At 38.9% G+C, this 15741-nt stretch overlaps 1 protein-coding gene across 4 annotated transcripts in view; it reads right to left on the bottom strand.

Moving 5' to 3' along the window:
* Positions 1-15741, bottom strand: part of AFF2 (AF4/FMR2 family member 2) — a 497371-nt gene that overhangs the window by 240681 nt on the left and 240949 nt on the right. The gene's annotated exons all lie outside the window — the stretch shown is intronic.

Raw genomic sequence — 15741 nt, 5'->3', positions numbered from 1 at the left:
AGGCAGCTATTTTTGTAAAACAAGAAATAAAGAACTTTCATCACTTCCAGAAAAAAAGCAGATTATGCATACTATAAAAATGTGGAGTTGAGTGATTCTGGTATGGTTTCATTTCATTTAATCCTATTTCCTCCCCCACAGACAAACAGCAATATCATCACAACATCCCCAAGGTCTTAGAGCTTAAAAAGAAGTGAGCCTTACAAATGGCTGCTCACCCTTCACATTTATGCAGAGGGGGATGATGTGTCCTGGGAAGGGAGGAATATAAGCTGCAACGTGACTCTGGGAGAAAAGATTTAATGTAAAAGTGTACAGTTTTAAGAAATGTAGTTGATGTCTAAAAACGCTTTGCTGGATGAAGAAGTCATTGAGACGTTCCTGGCAGCGTGTCAAATGTTGCATTTAAGAAGATAATTAAAATAGTATAACGGAAAAACTATAATTAGAAACATATCTATGCAAGTAACATTATTTTTCTTCCATGAAGTTAAAACAAAAACATGAATTTCCACCAGCTTTCATTAGGGGTCTTCACTGAGGAGATGGTTTCTGCTGCTACAAAGGTTAAATTAAAAAACCGCAAATGCTCCAAAAGGGATATGTTCTTACATCATCACTTAAATTTTCACATAACATAATTAAATCAGAGACGTGCTGTGGCTCATTCAATATTAATGTGACCATGACATTCTCTCACTTGAAATCCATTTTTTTTAAATTGGGATGTTATTCAGGATTAAAACTAGATGGGCAAACTCCATAGCTGGGATTATTAACAAGTTGTTTGACTAAATTGCCCACTTCTCCCTTCTCTTCCTTACTTCTATAAACATTAAGAGAACTCATCCTGGGTTCAAGACATCCTGGTGAGTACTGGATACAAAGGTAGGTGGAAAGCCTAGCAGTACATAAAAGACAATGACTAACAAAGTTCATATTACAACTTGTTTGCTCTGTTGTCAAAGGTACAGATGATTATTAGCAGAGAAAGGAGGATGGTATTCCTGGCAGTGGGACTAGTACATGTACTACAGTCTGAATGTTTACCTTCCCCCAAATTCATATGTTGAAATCCTCACCCTCAATACTGTGGTATTAGAAGATGTTGCCTTTGGGAGGTGATTAGGTCATGAGGGCTTCTCCTTCATGAATGGGATTAGTACCCTGATTAAAGAGGCTTCAGAGAGCTGCCTTGCTTTTCTGCATTTTCTGCCACAGGAGGATGTCACAAGAAGATACTATGAATGTAAGAGGACATCACTAGACATCAAATCTGCTGGCGCTGTGATCTGGAACTTCTCAGCCTTCAGAACTGTGAGAAATAAATTTCTAATGTTTATAAGCCTCCTAGTTTGCGGTACTTTGTTATAGCAGCCCCAACTGAAATAAGACAACATGCGCAGAGTGAACAAACAAATCACGTCAGGGAAAGCAGGCAAATTAACCAGGCAAAATCCATGAGGCCTAGTTAAGAAATGGTGACGGATGCCAATACCACCATTTTTCAAGCACCTGCTATTTGGCTACTAAAGACAAGACGGGCTTTCTAATCAGAAACTCCTCATGTCCACCGACATGCACACACAATCACAATAGACAGATTTCTCCAGAGAATAAGCCCTATCTACTAGAGGTTGCTGAGCACATTCTTATCTTGTAATGTGCTTTTTTCCTACAGAAAGACCAGTCTGGCCACATGTTCTGTGTCATGGAGAGAAAGGCATAAAATTGTCCATAACTGTTTACAAATCTGGAAATCTTGAATGCTCTGGAAATACCACAGGTCCCTCATTCCCAAAGTAACTACCTCATTTAGAAAACACAACTATTGCATAGAGGGAATCATCTAGTTCTCACATACATCACAATGAAGCTAATGAACTAGCTAGAGAACTTTGTTGTTGGTTTTTACACTGTCCCCAGCAGTCCACATCCAGGGTTTCAAACTGGCTACAAAATTAAACAAACCAAGATAGAAACCACACCAAAAATGTTGGTAATACTAGCAATTCTCTGGATAAACTGGCTATTTCCTTGAAATATTCAAAAATGTTGTTAGCACAGAATTATTACTTATGGGATTTAAACATAGTATCTTTATGTAGTTTCAATTATATTCAGCAAACATTGGAGAATTTGGAAATAAGCATAAGTTGATATACTCAGCTCACAGAATGAAAATAAACCATTCTAAATGCTTGCTATCAAAGGAAAAGTCAAGAATATGCCTTTTTATTGAGGCAGAATGATATATAGATATCTACAGCTTCAAATTGCTCATGGTCTCTCATGGAGACAAGATATGGCCATTAAGAATGACAATGCAAGGCAACCTGTGCCATGTGACCCAAAGGTGGATGCTAATAACAAGAACAAGAGCTACCATTTGCTGAGTGCTTATTATGTGTGAGTCACTGTGCTCAGTTCTCTAGTTTCACTATCTCATCTGTTTAATCCTTGCAAGAACGTTTAACCCTATAAACACTGCACTTCATTTAACCCTGTGAAGAACTATCATTATTCCCAGTTTACAAATGAACAAACAGAGATGTAGAAATGTTCATTGACTTTTCCAGGGTTCCACAGGATCCAGCTTTAAATACAAACCTGACACAAGCAGAGCATGGCTAAAAGTGTGAGACAGCAGTCTGGGAGAGATGACATAGTTAGAAATGACTGGATAAGAGAATGACTACAGCTGATGGCTAAAAAGGCTAAATGCTAAAGTACTAAAATGATACCTCATGCTGAAGGATGGAAGGGAAAAACAGCAAATGACAGACAGGTGGGATGAGAACCAAGAAAACACAATGTCAAGTCAAGAGTCTTCAAAAGAAGGATGGGGAAATGTCAAATGCTAATCCCCACAAAAAAATAAAAGCAATAAAAATGAGGTCCCAGAAAGGACTACTGCACAGGAGTCTCTGAATGAATGTTAAGGGTGCAAGAGGCCAGACATGGGGGCTCATGCCTGCAATCCCAGCACTTTGGGAGGCCAAGGTGGGTGGATCACCTGAGGTCAGGAGTTCAAGACCAGCCTGGCCTGGCCAAAATGCTGAAATACAAAACAATACCCAGGTGTGTTGGCAGAAGGCTATAATCCCAGCTACTCAGGAGGCTGAGGCAGGAGAATTGCTTGAACCTGGGAGGTGGAGGTTGCAGTGAGCCAAGATGGCACCACTGCAGTCCAGCCTGGGGAACAAGAGTGAAGCTCCATCTAAAAAAAAAGGTGGGCAGTGAAGGCATTCAGCATCATGGTGGAGAAAGTGCTCAGTGTAAGGTTAGGAGGCAGCAGTGGGTGAAGGGTGGAAATGGAAATACTTTTTGCTCAAATTTCTCACCAAGAATTACTTGTGCTCTGGATTACTTACCTTCCTGAGCCTCAGTTTCTTCAACTGTAAAAGATGCTTAATGCCACCTACCTTGCAAGTGCTGTGAAGATTTGATGGAGAGAAGCACGCTACATTATAGTGTAGCACGTAGGGTCTGGGGTCAATCCAAGTGGGGCTGCAATGCCTGCTGGGCCATTTCTAACCATATGGCCTTGGAATATTCATCAGGTGCTATAGCACTCACCACAAGCAACTGTTAACCATCAATATCAAGTAACTAGCTTGACCCAAATAAGTCACTCAATATATAGCAGATGTAGGTATTATTATTATTAATGCAATTTAGAATTTGTCAATTAAAATAACTTTACTCAAGTGGTAAAGAAAATATGCAATGGAACAGCATGCACCTGAAGTCCCGGCTACATGGAAGGCTGAAGTGGGAGGATCTGTTGAGCCCCAGAGTCTGAGGCTATAGTGAGCTATGATCATGTCACTGCACCTCGGCCTGGGTGGCAGAGCAAGGCTCTGTTTCTAAAATTAGGAAAAAAAAGACTAGGAAGGCAATGTAAATTTTACTAGTTTAAATAATAATTCTCAATCAGTAAAATGATGATATTGTGTGTATTCAAACATGGAAAGCCAACACAGAAAGTATTCTGTTTAGGGCAACAGAGAAACTAATATGTATTTGTAACTAAACTATGTACTGAGGTTTCCCCTTTTTAAATTCTGAGAAGCACAGCTTTTATAGTTCCTCCAAAAGTTAGAACAAAAATGGGAGAAAATTTTCCCAAACCTAAAGGATATTATTATTGGCAATAAAGAATCATGAAATTAATGAGCTGTCTACTAAAGATCTACCATTAAAAACATATATGAGAAAACCAGTCTATGCAAACTCCATTCCTTCAATCTGTAGATGCTATCCTGGGAATTAATTCAGCACTTACAAAAGTTCCACTAAGTCTTGCAAACCACCCTCATATCAGTCAGCTGTGAAAGATGAATTTGCTCCACCCCTGTACCCAGTATGGCCTGCAAAAGGGCAAGCACTTTTTCAGGAATGCCAATCATTTTTCCCAAACAGGATCTCAAGTGCTTCTATTTGCTGGCCAGGGTGCTCTCTGAGCCCCCCAGTCAAGGTAGCCCATCTTCCCTCCACAGTGCACAGTACCCATCCTCTGCAAAGGATGGATAAGGACCCATTATTAGTACCACACTGACTGCTTATATTGGAAAATGAGGAAATGCTAATGAAATTGCTTTTATGGGCTGACATTCATGGATGGCAGAAAGGGACATTAGAGAATGAGTCCAGTATTTGCTCTTCGGGAGTATTTAAGCTCCCAGCCCAAGCTCAGTGGCAAAATGCACACGTGAGTACACACACTAACACACTCATGGCTGCACGCTGTCTGTAAAGGTCACTGAGCACTTGTTAACCTTGAAGGGGAAAGAGAAACCTCAGTATTTTCCCCAACAATACTCCTAGCCTCTTGTAAATCATATTCATATTCATACACTTAAGCATTAATTTACATACTTAATTTCTGACAGGCTGACAAACACAGCCCTTCTACCCTCTCAGTGTAAAGTGAGAAGTCAATTGTTATTCAGTGTATCCGTTACAGTGGTAGTGCTGCTAACTGTATTTTATATAATGTGCTATCTGCAGAAAGGCAGATAAGAATTTGATTTAACATCCAATTAAAAGCCGTCATTGAAAAATTACCTCAAATAAGCCTTTTATTTTCTTTAATCAGTCTTCAATTCAAGCCTTCCTTGGACCTACTGAACCAAGCATCAGGACTCATGAATTTTGATTAAAAAATTTGAGCCCATTTCTAACTTAAGCAGATTTTTTTTGTTGCACTGTTTGATAGAAATTTAATAAATCTATGATTCCTAGCCAGCATCATTTATCATCTTTTTTTCCACAAGACTGGCCTATTATACCTAGGCAGTAAATTATGAGGGAACCAGCAAACCAAAACTTTTCAGCCCGTTACTGAAGAAGAGATATAATCACTTGCATTGAACCATATAATTATAGTAGAATATGAAGCTCTGAAACATTAGGTCCTGTTTTGCATATGTAATGCCCAGCTTTTGACAGCCGAAAAGATTTCAAGTTGATCTAATATAGCTCAGTTTAGAATGATATTAAAAGTATTTGTTGTTAATGAAAATAACAGCAGGAAAAAAAAAATAAAGAGATGTGTAAACAACAAAATAGTCCCAGGCAGATTATTTGGAAAGTGACTCTGGGCTTGGAAAGACAAATCAAAAACCAAAAACTTTCAACTTGGTGCTTTCAAGTTAAATGTCTTATGATAAAGATTCAAATTGTGTTACTTCCTTTTACTATTTTAGCTACAATTTTTTTTTGCATGTGTGCTCAAGGTTGTCCCTGTAGCCTTCATAGAGTTTTAATGGGCATAATGTATATTCTTTTGTCCATTCGAAAATTGTCAAGCTCCTTCTAGGGGCAGGCACCATGTTGAACGTTGAGATATGGTAGTGAGCAATATAGGCAAATCAGACTAGTACAAAAGATGATGTTCGAGCAGTGCTCTGAGAGGGGACATGAAGTTAGGATCAAGGGAGGCTTCCTTACAAAAGTGCTATTTAAGCTAGGTCTTGAAGGATGAGCAAGAGTTCATGAGGAGTTTAGGTTACTGCCAACAATAGCTTTTATTGCTATAAATGTTTCTGGGTGTGTAAATCAGGAGTGCTCCAAGTAGAAATCCTAGGATCATACTTGAAAATTATTTGTATTTTTCTTAGAGAAATAATCAAATACCTAATGCTTCTCTGTGCTAGGAACACTATTCCCAGTCCATCTACCTCTCTGCCAGCATGTCAATGACTACACAGGCTAAATTTCTTTCCAAAGTGGGACGGATCCTTCTGCATTTCCATGCTTCGGTACAATCGGTTTCTCCCTCCTTGGGATGTCAATCTCAACTAGTCTCTACCGGTGAACTGGCCGTCAGTCTGCCAGAAAGGAATTGACTCTGCGAAGACTTGCCTAATGGCAGTAAGCCCCTCCTTGCATCATCCCTCTATTAGAGAGCTTGGTATTGTCACTACTTATTTACTTATCTATCTCCTGCCCAGGATAGGAAGTTGCAGGAAATGCAGAATGAGTGAATGAATGAATGAATGAATGAATGGAAGAATTGATAAAATGTTCTTAGCTTCTTACTATGCTGACTTGTATGGTTGTGGTAATTCCTTTCTGGAAGAGGAAGCAGTAGCCTAAATCCTTTAGGCAGGGGTTTAATGTGCTCCAACGGATAAATGGCACTGATCCCTTTAGAAAAACCAACATTCTGATTTATACAACAGAAGTAAGAGGAAGGATTCTGCCTGACTTTACAACCTCTGTTTTCTCATTTGTAGCCTTCCAAAACACTCTAGTTATAAAGGAAGGCAAATGATGCTATGAAATATTCATTTTGAAAAGGCTTGAGAGAGAAAAGATTAGACCATAGGTATGAGAAACTAAATAGCATCTTACAAACAGGATCTGATATCCAAAGGAGCAAAATGAAATTTTCAATGAAAAGCCTGTCAGGGATTCAAGATTAATTAAGAATATGTAAGTAGAAGACTATTGCTACTTGTCTGCCTATAGCACCATCACACACTACTAATAAAGTAGCTGTTTCAATTGATATTTCTTCTTTTTGCTTTGGCTACTATTTTTTTAACTTATAAGCTACATTGTGTTTTTTTTATGCAGGCATTTTTCCCTTCCAATAATGCACTATGGGCTGGGCGCAGTGGCTCACAACTGTAATCCCAGCACATAAAGAGGCTGAGGCAGGCAGATCACTTAAGGTCAGGAGTTCAAGACCAGCCTGGCCAACATGGCAAAACCCTGACTTTACTAAAAATACAAAAATTAGCCAGGCATGGTGGTGGGTGCCTGTAGTCCCAACTACTCAGGAGGCTGAGGCAGGAGAATTGCTTGAATGCAGGAAGCAGACGTTGCAGTGAACCAAGATTGTGCCACTATACCCCAGTGTGGGCAACAGAATGAGACTCTAAAAATAATAACACAGAGAACTGGGAAAAAACAGCTTAAACTTCATATGGAATCAAAAGAAAGCCCACATAGCCAAAACAATCCTAAGCAAAAAGAACAAAGCTGGAGACATCATACTACCTGACTTCAAACTATACTACAAGGATACAGTAATTAAAGCAGCATGGTACTGGCACCAAAACAGAGATATAGACCAACAGAACAGAACAGAGGCCTCAGAGGCAACGCCACACATCTACAGCCATCTGATCTTTGACAAACCTGACAAAAACAAGCAATGGGGAAAGGATTCCCAGTTTAATAAATGGTGCTGCAAAAACTTGATAGCCATGTACAGGAAGCAGAAACTGGACCCCTTTCATACACCTGACACTAAAATAAACTCCAGAGGGATTAAGGAGTCAATTTTAGTGTCATAAGACCTAACACCATAAAAACCCTAGAAGAAAACCTAGGCAAAATCATACAGGACATAGGCATAGTCAAGGACTTCATGACTAAAACACCAAAAGCATCGGCAACAAAAGCCAAAATAGACAAATGGGATCTAATTAAACTCCAGAACTTCTATAAGAAACAATCATTAGAGTGAATCAGCAACCAACAGAATGGGAAAAAATTTTTGCAATCTACCCGTCTAACAAAGGGCTAATATCCAGAATCTACAAAGAACTAAAACAGAGTTACAAGAAAAAAAACAAACAAATCCATTCAAAAGTGGGAGAAGGATATGAACAGACACTTTTCAAAAGAAGACATATATGAAGCCAACAAACATATGAAAAAATGCTCATCATCACTGGCCATTACAGAAATGCAAATCAAAACCACATTGAGATACCATCTCACGCCAGTTAGAATGGTGATCATTAAAAAATTTGGAGACAACAGATGCTGGAGAGGATGTAGAGAAATAGGAACACTTTTACACCGTTGGTGGGAGTGTAAATTAGTTCAACCATTGTGGAAGATAGTGTGGCGATTCCTCAATGACCTAGAAATAGAAATTCCATTTGACCCAGCAATCCCATTACTAGGTATATACCCAAAGGATTATAAATCATTCCATTACAAAGACACATGCACACATATGTTCACTGTGGCACTGTTCACAATAGCAAAGACCTGGAACCAACCCAAATGCCCATTGATGATAGACTGGATAAAGAAAATGTGGCAAATATACACCATGGAATACTATGCAGCCATAAAAATGATGAGTTTGTGTCCTTTGTAGGGACATGGATGAATCTGGAAACCATCATTCTCAGCAAACTGACACAAGAACAGAAAACAAAACACTGCATGTTCTCACTCATAGGCAGGTGTCGAAAAATGAGAGCACATGGACACAGGGAGGGGAGCAACACACTGAGGTCTGTTGTGGGGGCTAGTGGAGTGACAGCAGGGTATGGAGAGGTTGGGGAGGGATAACATGGGGAGAAATGCCAGATATAGGTGATGGGGGCATGGAGGCAGCAAACCACATTGCCATGTAAGTACTTATGCAACAATCCTGCATGATCTGTACATATACCACAGAGCCTAAAGTACAATAAAAAAATAACAATAATAATAATAATGCAGTATGATTGTCAGCTGATGTTTACTTGTTCTTTAGTGAACATGTAATTGTAATAGGCACTACAGGCCTCAGGATTTAAAGAAACAAGAACAATAATCACATTCATATAAAAGCACAGGCACAGAAAGTCTGGGTTAAGTTTCAAGATACTTTAAAAAACATTTGCCAAAATCGTCATTTCTTTTTTAAAAGAGTGGACATTTCAAGTAAAATAGAGTCCATATATTGCTGATCTATTTTAAATTAACTAATCAAAATATTGTTTTGTAAAAAGTCAAGAAGCACTTGGCTTCTAAAAAATAGGTCCACAGATAGAACAGATGGGGGAAAAGGTTAACAGAAATTATAAAATGTTTTCTACTTCCCCATCACTGCCTGTGGAGCTGCATTAGAGGGCTCATGTCTGATCATCCATTTGCTGAACAGTATATGATAGATGTATAACAATTTTGGAACTTGTTGGAATAAGGAGATCAGCTAATCCAACATCTTCATTTTAGAGATGAAGCCACATTGAGGAAATGACTGGCTCAGAGTTACATGGCTGACCACCTGTTAATTTACCAAAGTATATATACAGCAGAATATTTACAAGAGCAATAATCCACCAACAAGTCCACCTAAATCGGGAGCCAGGCACAAGACTCACTATTCCCTGTGCCATGGTAGAGACAGCTTGGAAAATCCTAGCTTATCCTTTATTTCCTCAGCCAAAGTCCTACATATTAAGAGATCCTGAATCTTTATTCAATCCTTCCCTCACCAGTGAGGGGCACTCCTACTTCATAGATAAATCACAGAGAAATGATCATGACAAATCGAGGATTAAAAATGGAAGCAGGGTCTGCTTTAAAACCTAACAGTTTAGAGGCTTTTTTCTCCATGCCGCCCTAAAAAACATGAAACAGAACAAAAAACAAAAACAAAACAAAACTCACTAAAGTAACATATCCCCATGACAATATGATCATGAATATTGGAAGGCTCTTAGAATGCTGGCATGTGTCATCTTTCTGTTTTGGACTGTCACCAATGATGGATGAATTCCTTTAGAAAGGGGTGGTATGAACCAGGAGAAAGGAATTGAGAGTTTAACCTTATAATTCTGAAGACTATCTAATGACATGATTAAAAAGTTCATATTGCATTACCAGGAGAAAAACAAGGCGCAAAACTCTGATTGCAATGATAAATTCAACTCTTGTCTTTTATCTACCCACGCATGTATTTGAAAGGAAATAAACCAAAACGTTAATAGTTGATATTTCTGGGTGATGACATTATGCTTAGCATTGTTTGCTTCTTCACACGTTTACATACATGCAAGATTCTTAACTAAATTATCATTTTAAATAATAAAACTTTATTACAAAAATAGACAGGACACTTGGTTATGAGAGATGCTTTATCCCCAGCCCTTCCACTCATTGGCTGTGTAATCCAAGGCAAATTGCTACTTAACTATGCTGAGACTCAGGATCTCTATCTTCACAGGAGCCTCTACCTCACAGGCCTGTTGTGAGCATTAAATGAGATGAGATAAAATGCAGAGATTTGAAAAATATAAATGTAATCTGCTTGGATTCTTAGCACCATTAATTACACCTTTCTTTGGGTACATAACATGTAAAAAAATTAGAGATATGATTCCTTGGGCTGTTTCCATATAGAAATGCCGGCATACTAGAAAGTAGTAACATATGCACACAGTTACCCATTTCCTTCTATATATTTCATATACACATATTTACTTATGTTTCTGCCCCCTCTTTTAAAAGGCTTTCAAACAAATCCAGTCTGTGTTTGACAGTTTTCTCCATTCTTTGCCAGCATTCCATACTCTCATAATCAATTCAGAATTTATCAGTGATAGAAGCCATTAAGGACTTCATTTTAAATAAAATAACTACTACACCCTATTCTGACCACCAAACAGAGTCCTTTAAAAAGACCCTAAAGAAGGGAAAAGCAAGAGGAGACAAATTTTGCATAAACAAATAAAATGTAGGCTGGAACAAAACCCAAATAAAATTTCTGAAGCCAAGAGAAGAAATCTGGAAAGCAATACAGACCTCTTGAGTGATTGCAGAAAGATGGACTGATATGAGTTCATGAAGGAAATGGGAAGTCTAGGAATAGAGAACATAACCCACTGGTATTTAGCAACTGGTCATCCTGTTCTTGTGAAAAAATAATACTCATCTCACATTTTTTACAGCAAATATGAATCTTAAATCCGTTACTTACAAAGCATATGCAGTTTTCCAACAACGTGATAGAATTTTGGGGACTCTATTAGTCCCATTTTTATTTTACAGACAGAAAAACAGAACTCCAATGGATTCTGACTCTGATGCAGTAATTACTGCACTATAGCATGCTATAGTCCTCAGCAAACTAACTGAAATGCTTACATTTATTTTAGAGCTTTTTATTGTACTTGAAACAGATAACGTGTAATACCTCCTAAAACTCATATAAAATGTAACGATTAAACCAAAATTTTACTTTCTCCTTTCCCATTTTAATAAACACGTGTAAGTCCAAGACTTGATGAGACACAGATCATCAAGTATAATTTTCATCCAGCAACTAGTGAGAGATTTCTTTGCAGAAATATGTTCAGTAAACATTGCTAAATGATGATTTGTATTTTAATACATAAAAGATTCATAGAAGTCTTGACTTGAAATGTATAGAGTTATCTTGATTGTAACTCATGGTCACTAATTGAAACTTATTTGTGGGGATCATCACAGATGGGAGGCAGGACTAAATTGCAGCTCCAGACAGGGTAGCATGCAGAGGCTTGCACTGTGAATTTTAGCTCCAGATCAAATGCAAGAACATACCAGCAATTCTGAGAGGATCCACAGATCCTCTGAAGGAAGTAAACTGCTCTTGCAGGACCTGGGAGTCACCCCAAACACTGTGAGTGCCCTACAGTGGAAGTGGGAAAGGGAGGCCCTCCTCTCCCGAACACACACTCTCAAAGGAGAAGCTGAAAGTCTGTTTTCAGGAGACGTTTCCAACTTTACCAGGAACTGAGTTAGTTAGAGAGCCAAGCCAAGTGACATACAGGGGTAGAGGAAACAGCAGAAAGGCCCTGAGAGCTCTCTGGGTCCCCAAGTAACCCATTCTTGTCTGACACCACAGGGATACATCGGGAGGGTGGCCAGAGGAGCAGGGGGTAAAACCCCACAGGGAGAAGGAATTCTGTAGCTGAACTTTGTAACAATTTGAACGGGGTGAGAAGCCTCCTGGCCAGAACTCAGGGGAGGGTGCGAGTCCGGTAAGCCAACTTCACAGGCAGGGGGAAGAACTATAAAGCCCTTTTCTTTGGCAGCTGAGAGGTGGAGAGCCTTCGGCAACTTTTCAAGCCAATCTTGCCCTTTGCCTGGAAACAGACTTGGGGCTGCTGGGGGAGGCACGGTGGGAGTGAGACCAACCCTTCGGTTTGTGTGGGAGCTGAGTGAGGCCTGTGACTGCCAGCTTTAACCCATTTCCCTGACTACCTGCATGACTCAGCAGAGGCAGCCATAATCCTCCTAGATACATGACTCCAATGACTTGGGAATTTCAGCCCCATACCCCACAGTAGCCACAGCAAGACCCACCCAAGGAGTCTGAGCTCAGACACACCTAGCCCCGACCTCACCTAATGGTCCTTCCCTATCCACCCACCCTGGTAGTAGAAGACAAAAGACATTTACTCTTGGGAGTTCTAGGGCCCTGCCCACCACCAGTCCCTGTCCACACTACTACAGCTGATGCTTTCTGGAAAGCACCACCTCCTGGCAGGAGGTCAACCAGCACAAAAATAGAGCATGAAACCACCAAAGCTAAGGACTCTCATGGAGTCTATTGTATCCTCCACCACCTCCACTGGAACAGGTGCTGGTATCCATAGCTGAGAGATTCGTAGACAGTTCACATCATAGCACTCTGTGCAGACAACCCCCAGTACCAGCCTGGAGCTGGGTATACTCACTGGGTAGCTAGAACCAGAAGAGGGACAACAGTCTCAGAGGAAGCCACATCCACAGGAAAGATGGGAGAGTACTACATCAAGGGAACACCCCGTAGGACAAAAGAAATCTGAATAATAGCCTTCAGCCCTACACCTTCCCTCTGACAGAGCCTACCCAAATAAGAAGGAACCAGAAAACTAACCCTGGTAATATGACAAAACAAGTCTCTTAGACACCCCTCAAAAATCACACTAGTTCACCAGCAATGGATACAAACCAAGAAGTCATCTCTGATTTACCAGAAAAAGATTTCAGGAGGTTAGTTATTAAGCTAATCAGGGAGAAACCAGAGAAGCCCAATGTAAGGAAATTCAAAAAAACGATAAAGGAAGTAAAGGGAGAAATATTCAAGGAAATAGATAGCTTAAAGGAAAAACAATAAAAAATTCAGGAAACTTTGGACACTTTTAGAAATGTGAAATGCTCTGGTAAGTCTCAGCAACAGAATTGAACAAGTAGAAGAAAGAAATTCAGAGCTCAAATACAAGATCTTCAAATTAACCATCCAACAAAGACAAAGAAAAAAGAATAAGAAAATATGAACAAAACATCCAATAAGTCTGGGATTATTATAAACAACCAAAGTTAAGAATAATCAGTGTTCCTGAGGAAGAAAACAATTCTAAAAGCTTGGAAAACATATTTGGGGGAATAATAGAGGAAAACTTCCCTGGCCTTGCCAGAGACCCAGACATACATATGCAGGAAGCACAAAAAACACCTGGGAAATTCATCACAGAAAGCTCTTCACCTAGGCACACTGTCATCAGGTTATCCAAGGTTAAGGCGAAGGAAAGAATCTTAAGAGCTGTGAGACAGAAAAACCAGGTAACCTATAAAGGAAAACTTATCAGATTAACAGCAGATTTCTCAGCAGAAAACCTATAAGCTAGAAGGGATTGGGCCCCTATCTTCAGCTTTCTCAAACAAAACAATTGTCAGCCAACAACTGTGTATCCAGTGAAAGTAAGCATCATATATGAAGGAAAGATAGTATTCTTCATATGAACAAATGCTGAGAGAAGTTGCTGTTACCAAGCCACCACTACAAGAACTGCTAAAAGAGCTCTTGATCTTGAAACAAATTCTGGAAACACATCAAAAGAGCACCTCTTTAAATTACGAATAACACAGGGCCTATAAAACAAGTTAAAAAGAAAAAAAAGTACACAGGCAACAAAGAACATGATGAATGCAATGGTACCTCACATTTCAATACTAACATTGAATGTAAATGGCCTAAATGCTCCACATAAAAGATAAGGAACCACAAAATAGATAAGAACTCACCAACCAACTGTCTGCTGCCTTCAGGAGACTCACCTAAGACATAAGGACTCACATAAACTTCAAGTAAAGGGGTGGAAAAAGGCATTTCATGTAAATGGACATGAAAAGCAAGCAGGGAGTAGCTATTCTTGTATCAGAAAAAAGAAAGTTTAAAGCAATGGCAGCTAAAAAAAGACAAAGAGGGTCATTATATAATAGTAAAAGGCCTTGTCTAACAGGAAAATATCACAGTCCTAAACATATATGCACCCAACAGTGGAGCTCCCAAATTTATTTAAAAAATGTGACTAATAGACCTAAGAAATGAGAGACAGCAACACAATAATAGTGGGAGACTTCAATATTCCACTGACAGCACTGGACATGTCAACAAGGCAGAAAGTCAACAAAGAAAGAATGGATTTAAGCTATACTTTGGAACAAATGGACTTAACAGATACATACAGAACATTTCATTTAACAACAACAGAATACACATTCTATTTAACAGTGAATGGAAGTTTCTCCAAGATAAACCATGTGACAGGCCATAACATGAGCCTCAATAAATTTAAGAAAATTTAAATTAAATAAAGCACTATCTCAGATCACAATGGAATAAAACTGGAAATCAGCTCCAAAAGGAACCTTCAAAAACATGCAAATACATGGAAGTAAAATAACCTGCTCCTGAATGAGCATGGGGTCAAAAACAAAATCAAGATGTAAATTAACAAATTCTTTGAACTGAATAACAATAATGACACAACCTATCAAAACCTCAGATACAGCAAAGGCAGTGCTAAGCAGAAAGTTCATAGCCCTAAATGCTTACATCAAAAAGTCTGAAAGAGCACAGACAGACAATCTAAGGTCACACCTCAAGGAACTAGAGAAACAAGAACAAACAAAACACAAACCCAGTAGAAGAAAGAAAATAACTAACATCAGAGCAGTACTAAATGAAATTAAAACAAAACAAAAAAATACAAAAGATAAACGAAACAAAGAGTTGGTTATTTGAAATGACAAATAAGCTTGATAGACCATTACCAAGATTAACCAAGAAAAGAAGGAAGAAAATTCAAATAACCTCACTAAGAAGTGCAACAGGAGATATTACAATGGACACCACTGAAATACAAAAGATTATTCAAAGGTACTATTAACACCTTTACACACATAAACTAGAAAACCTAGAAGAGATGGATTAATTCCTGGAAAAATACAACCCTCTTAGCTAAAATCAGGTAACATAAGATACCCTGAACGGACCAATAACAAGCAGTGAAATTGAAATGGTAATTAAAAGATTACCAACAAAAAAAAGTCCAGGACCAGATGGATTCACAGCAGAATTCTACCAGACATTCAAAGAATTGGTACCAATCCTTTTGACACTATTCCACAAGATAGAGAAATAAAGAACCCTCCCTAATTCATTCTATGAAGCCAGCAGAACCC

Source organism: Sapajus apella, unplaced genomic scaffold, assembly GCF_009761245.1.
Source record: "Sapajus apella isolate SASKATOON/1434 unplaced genomic scaffold, GSC_monkey_1.0 scaffold93, whole genome shotgun sequence".
Classification (NCBI taxonomy): domain Eukaryota; kingdom Metazoa; phylum Chordata; class Mammalia; order Primates; family Cebidae; genus Sapajus; species Sapajus apella.
Note: the sequence above shows the minus strand (reverse complement) of the source record. Positions and strands in the feature narration are given on the sequence as shown.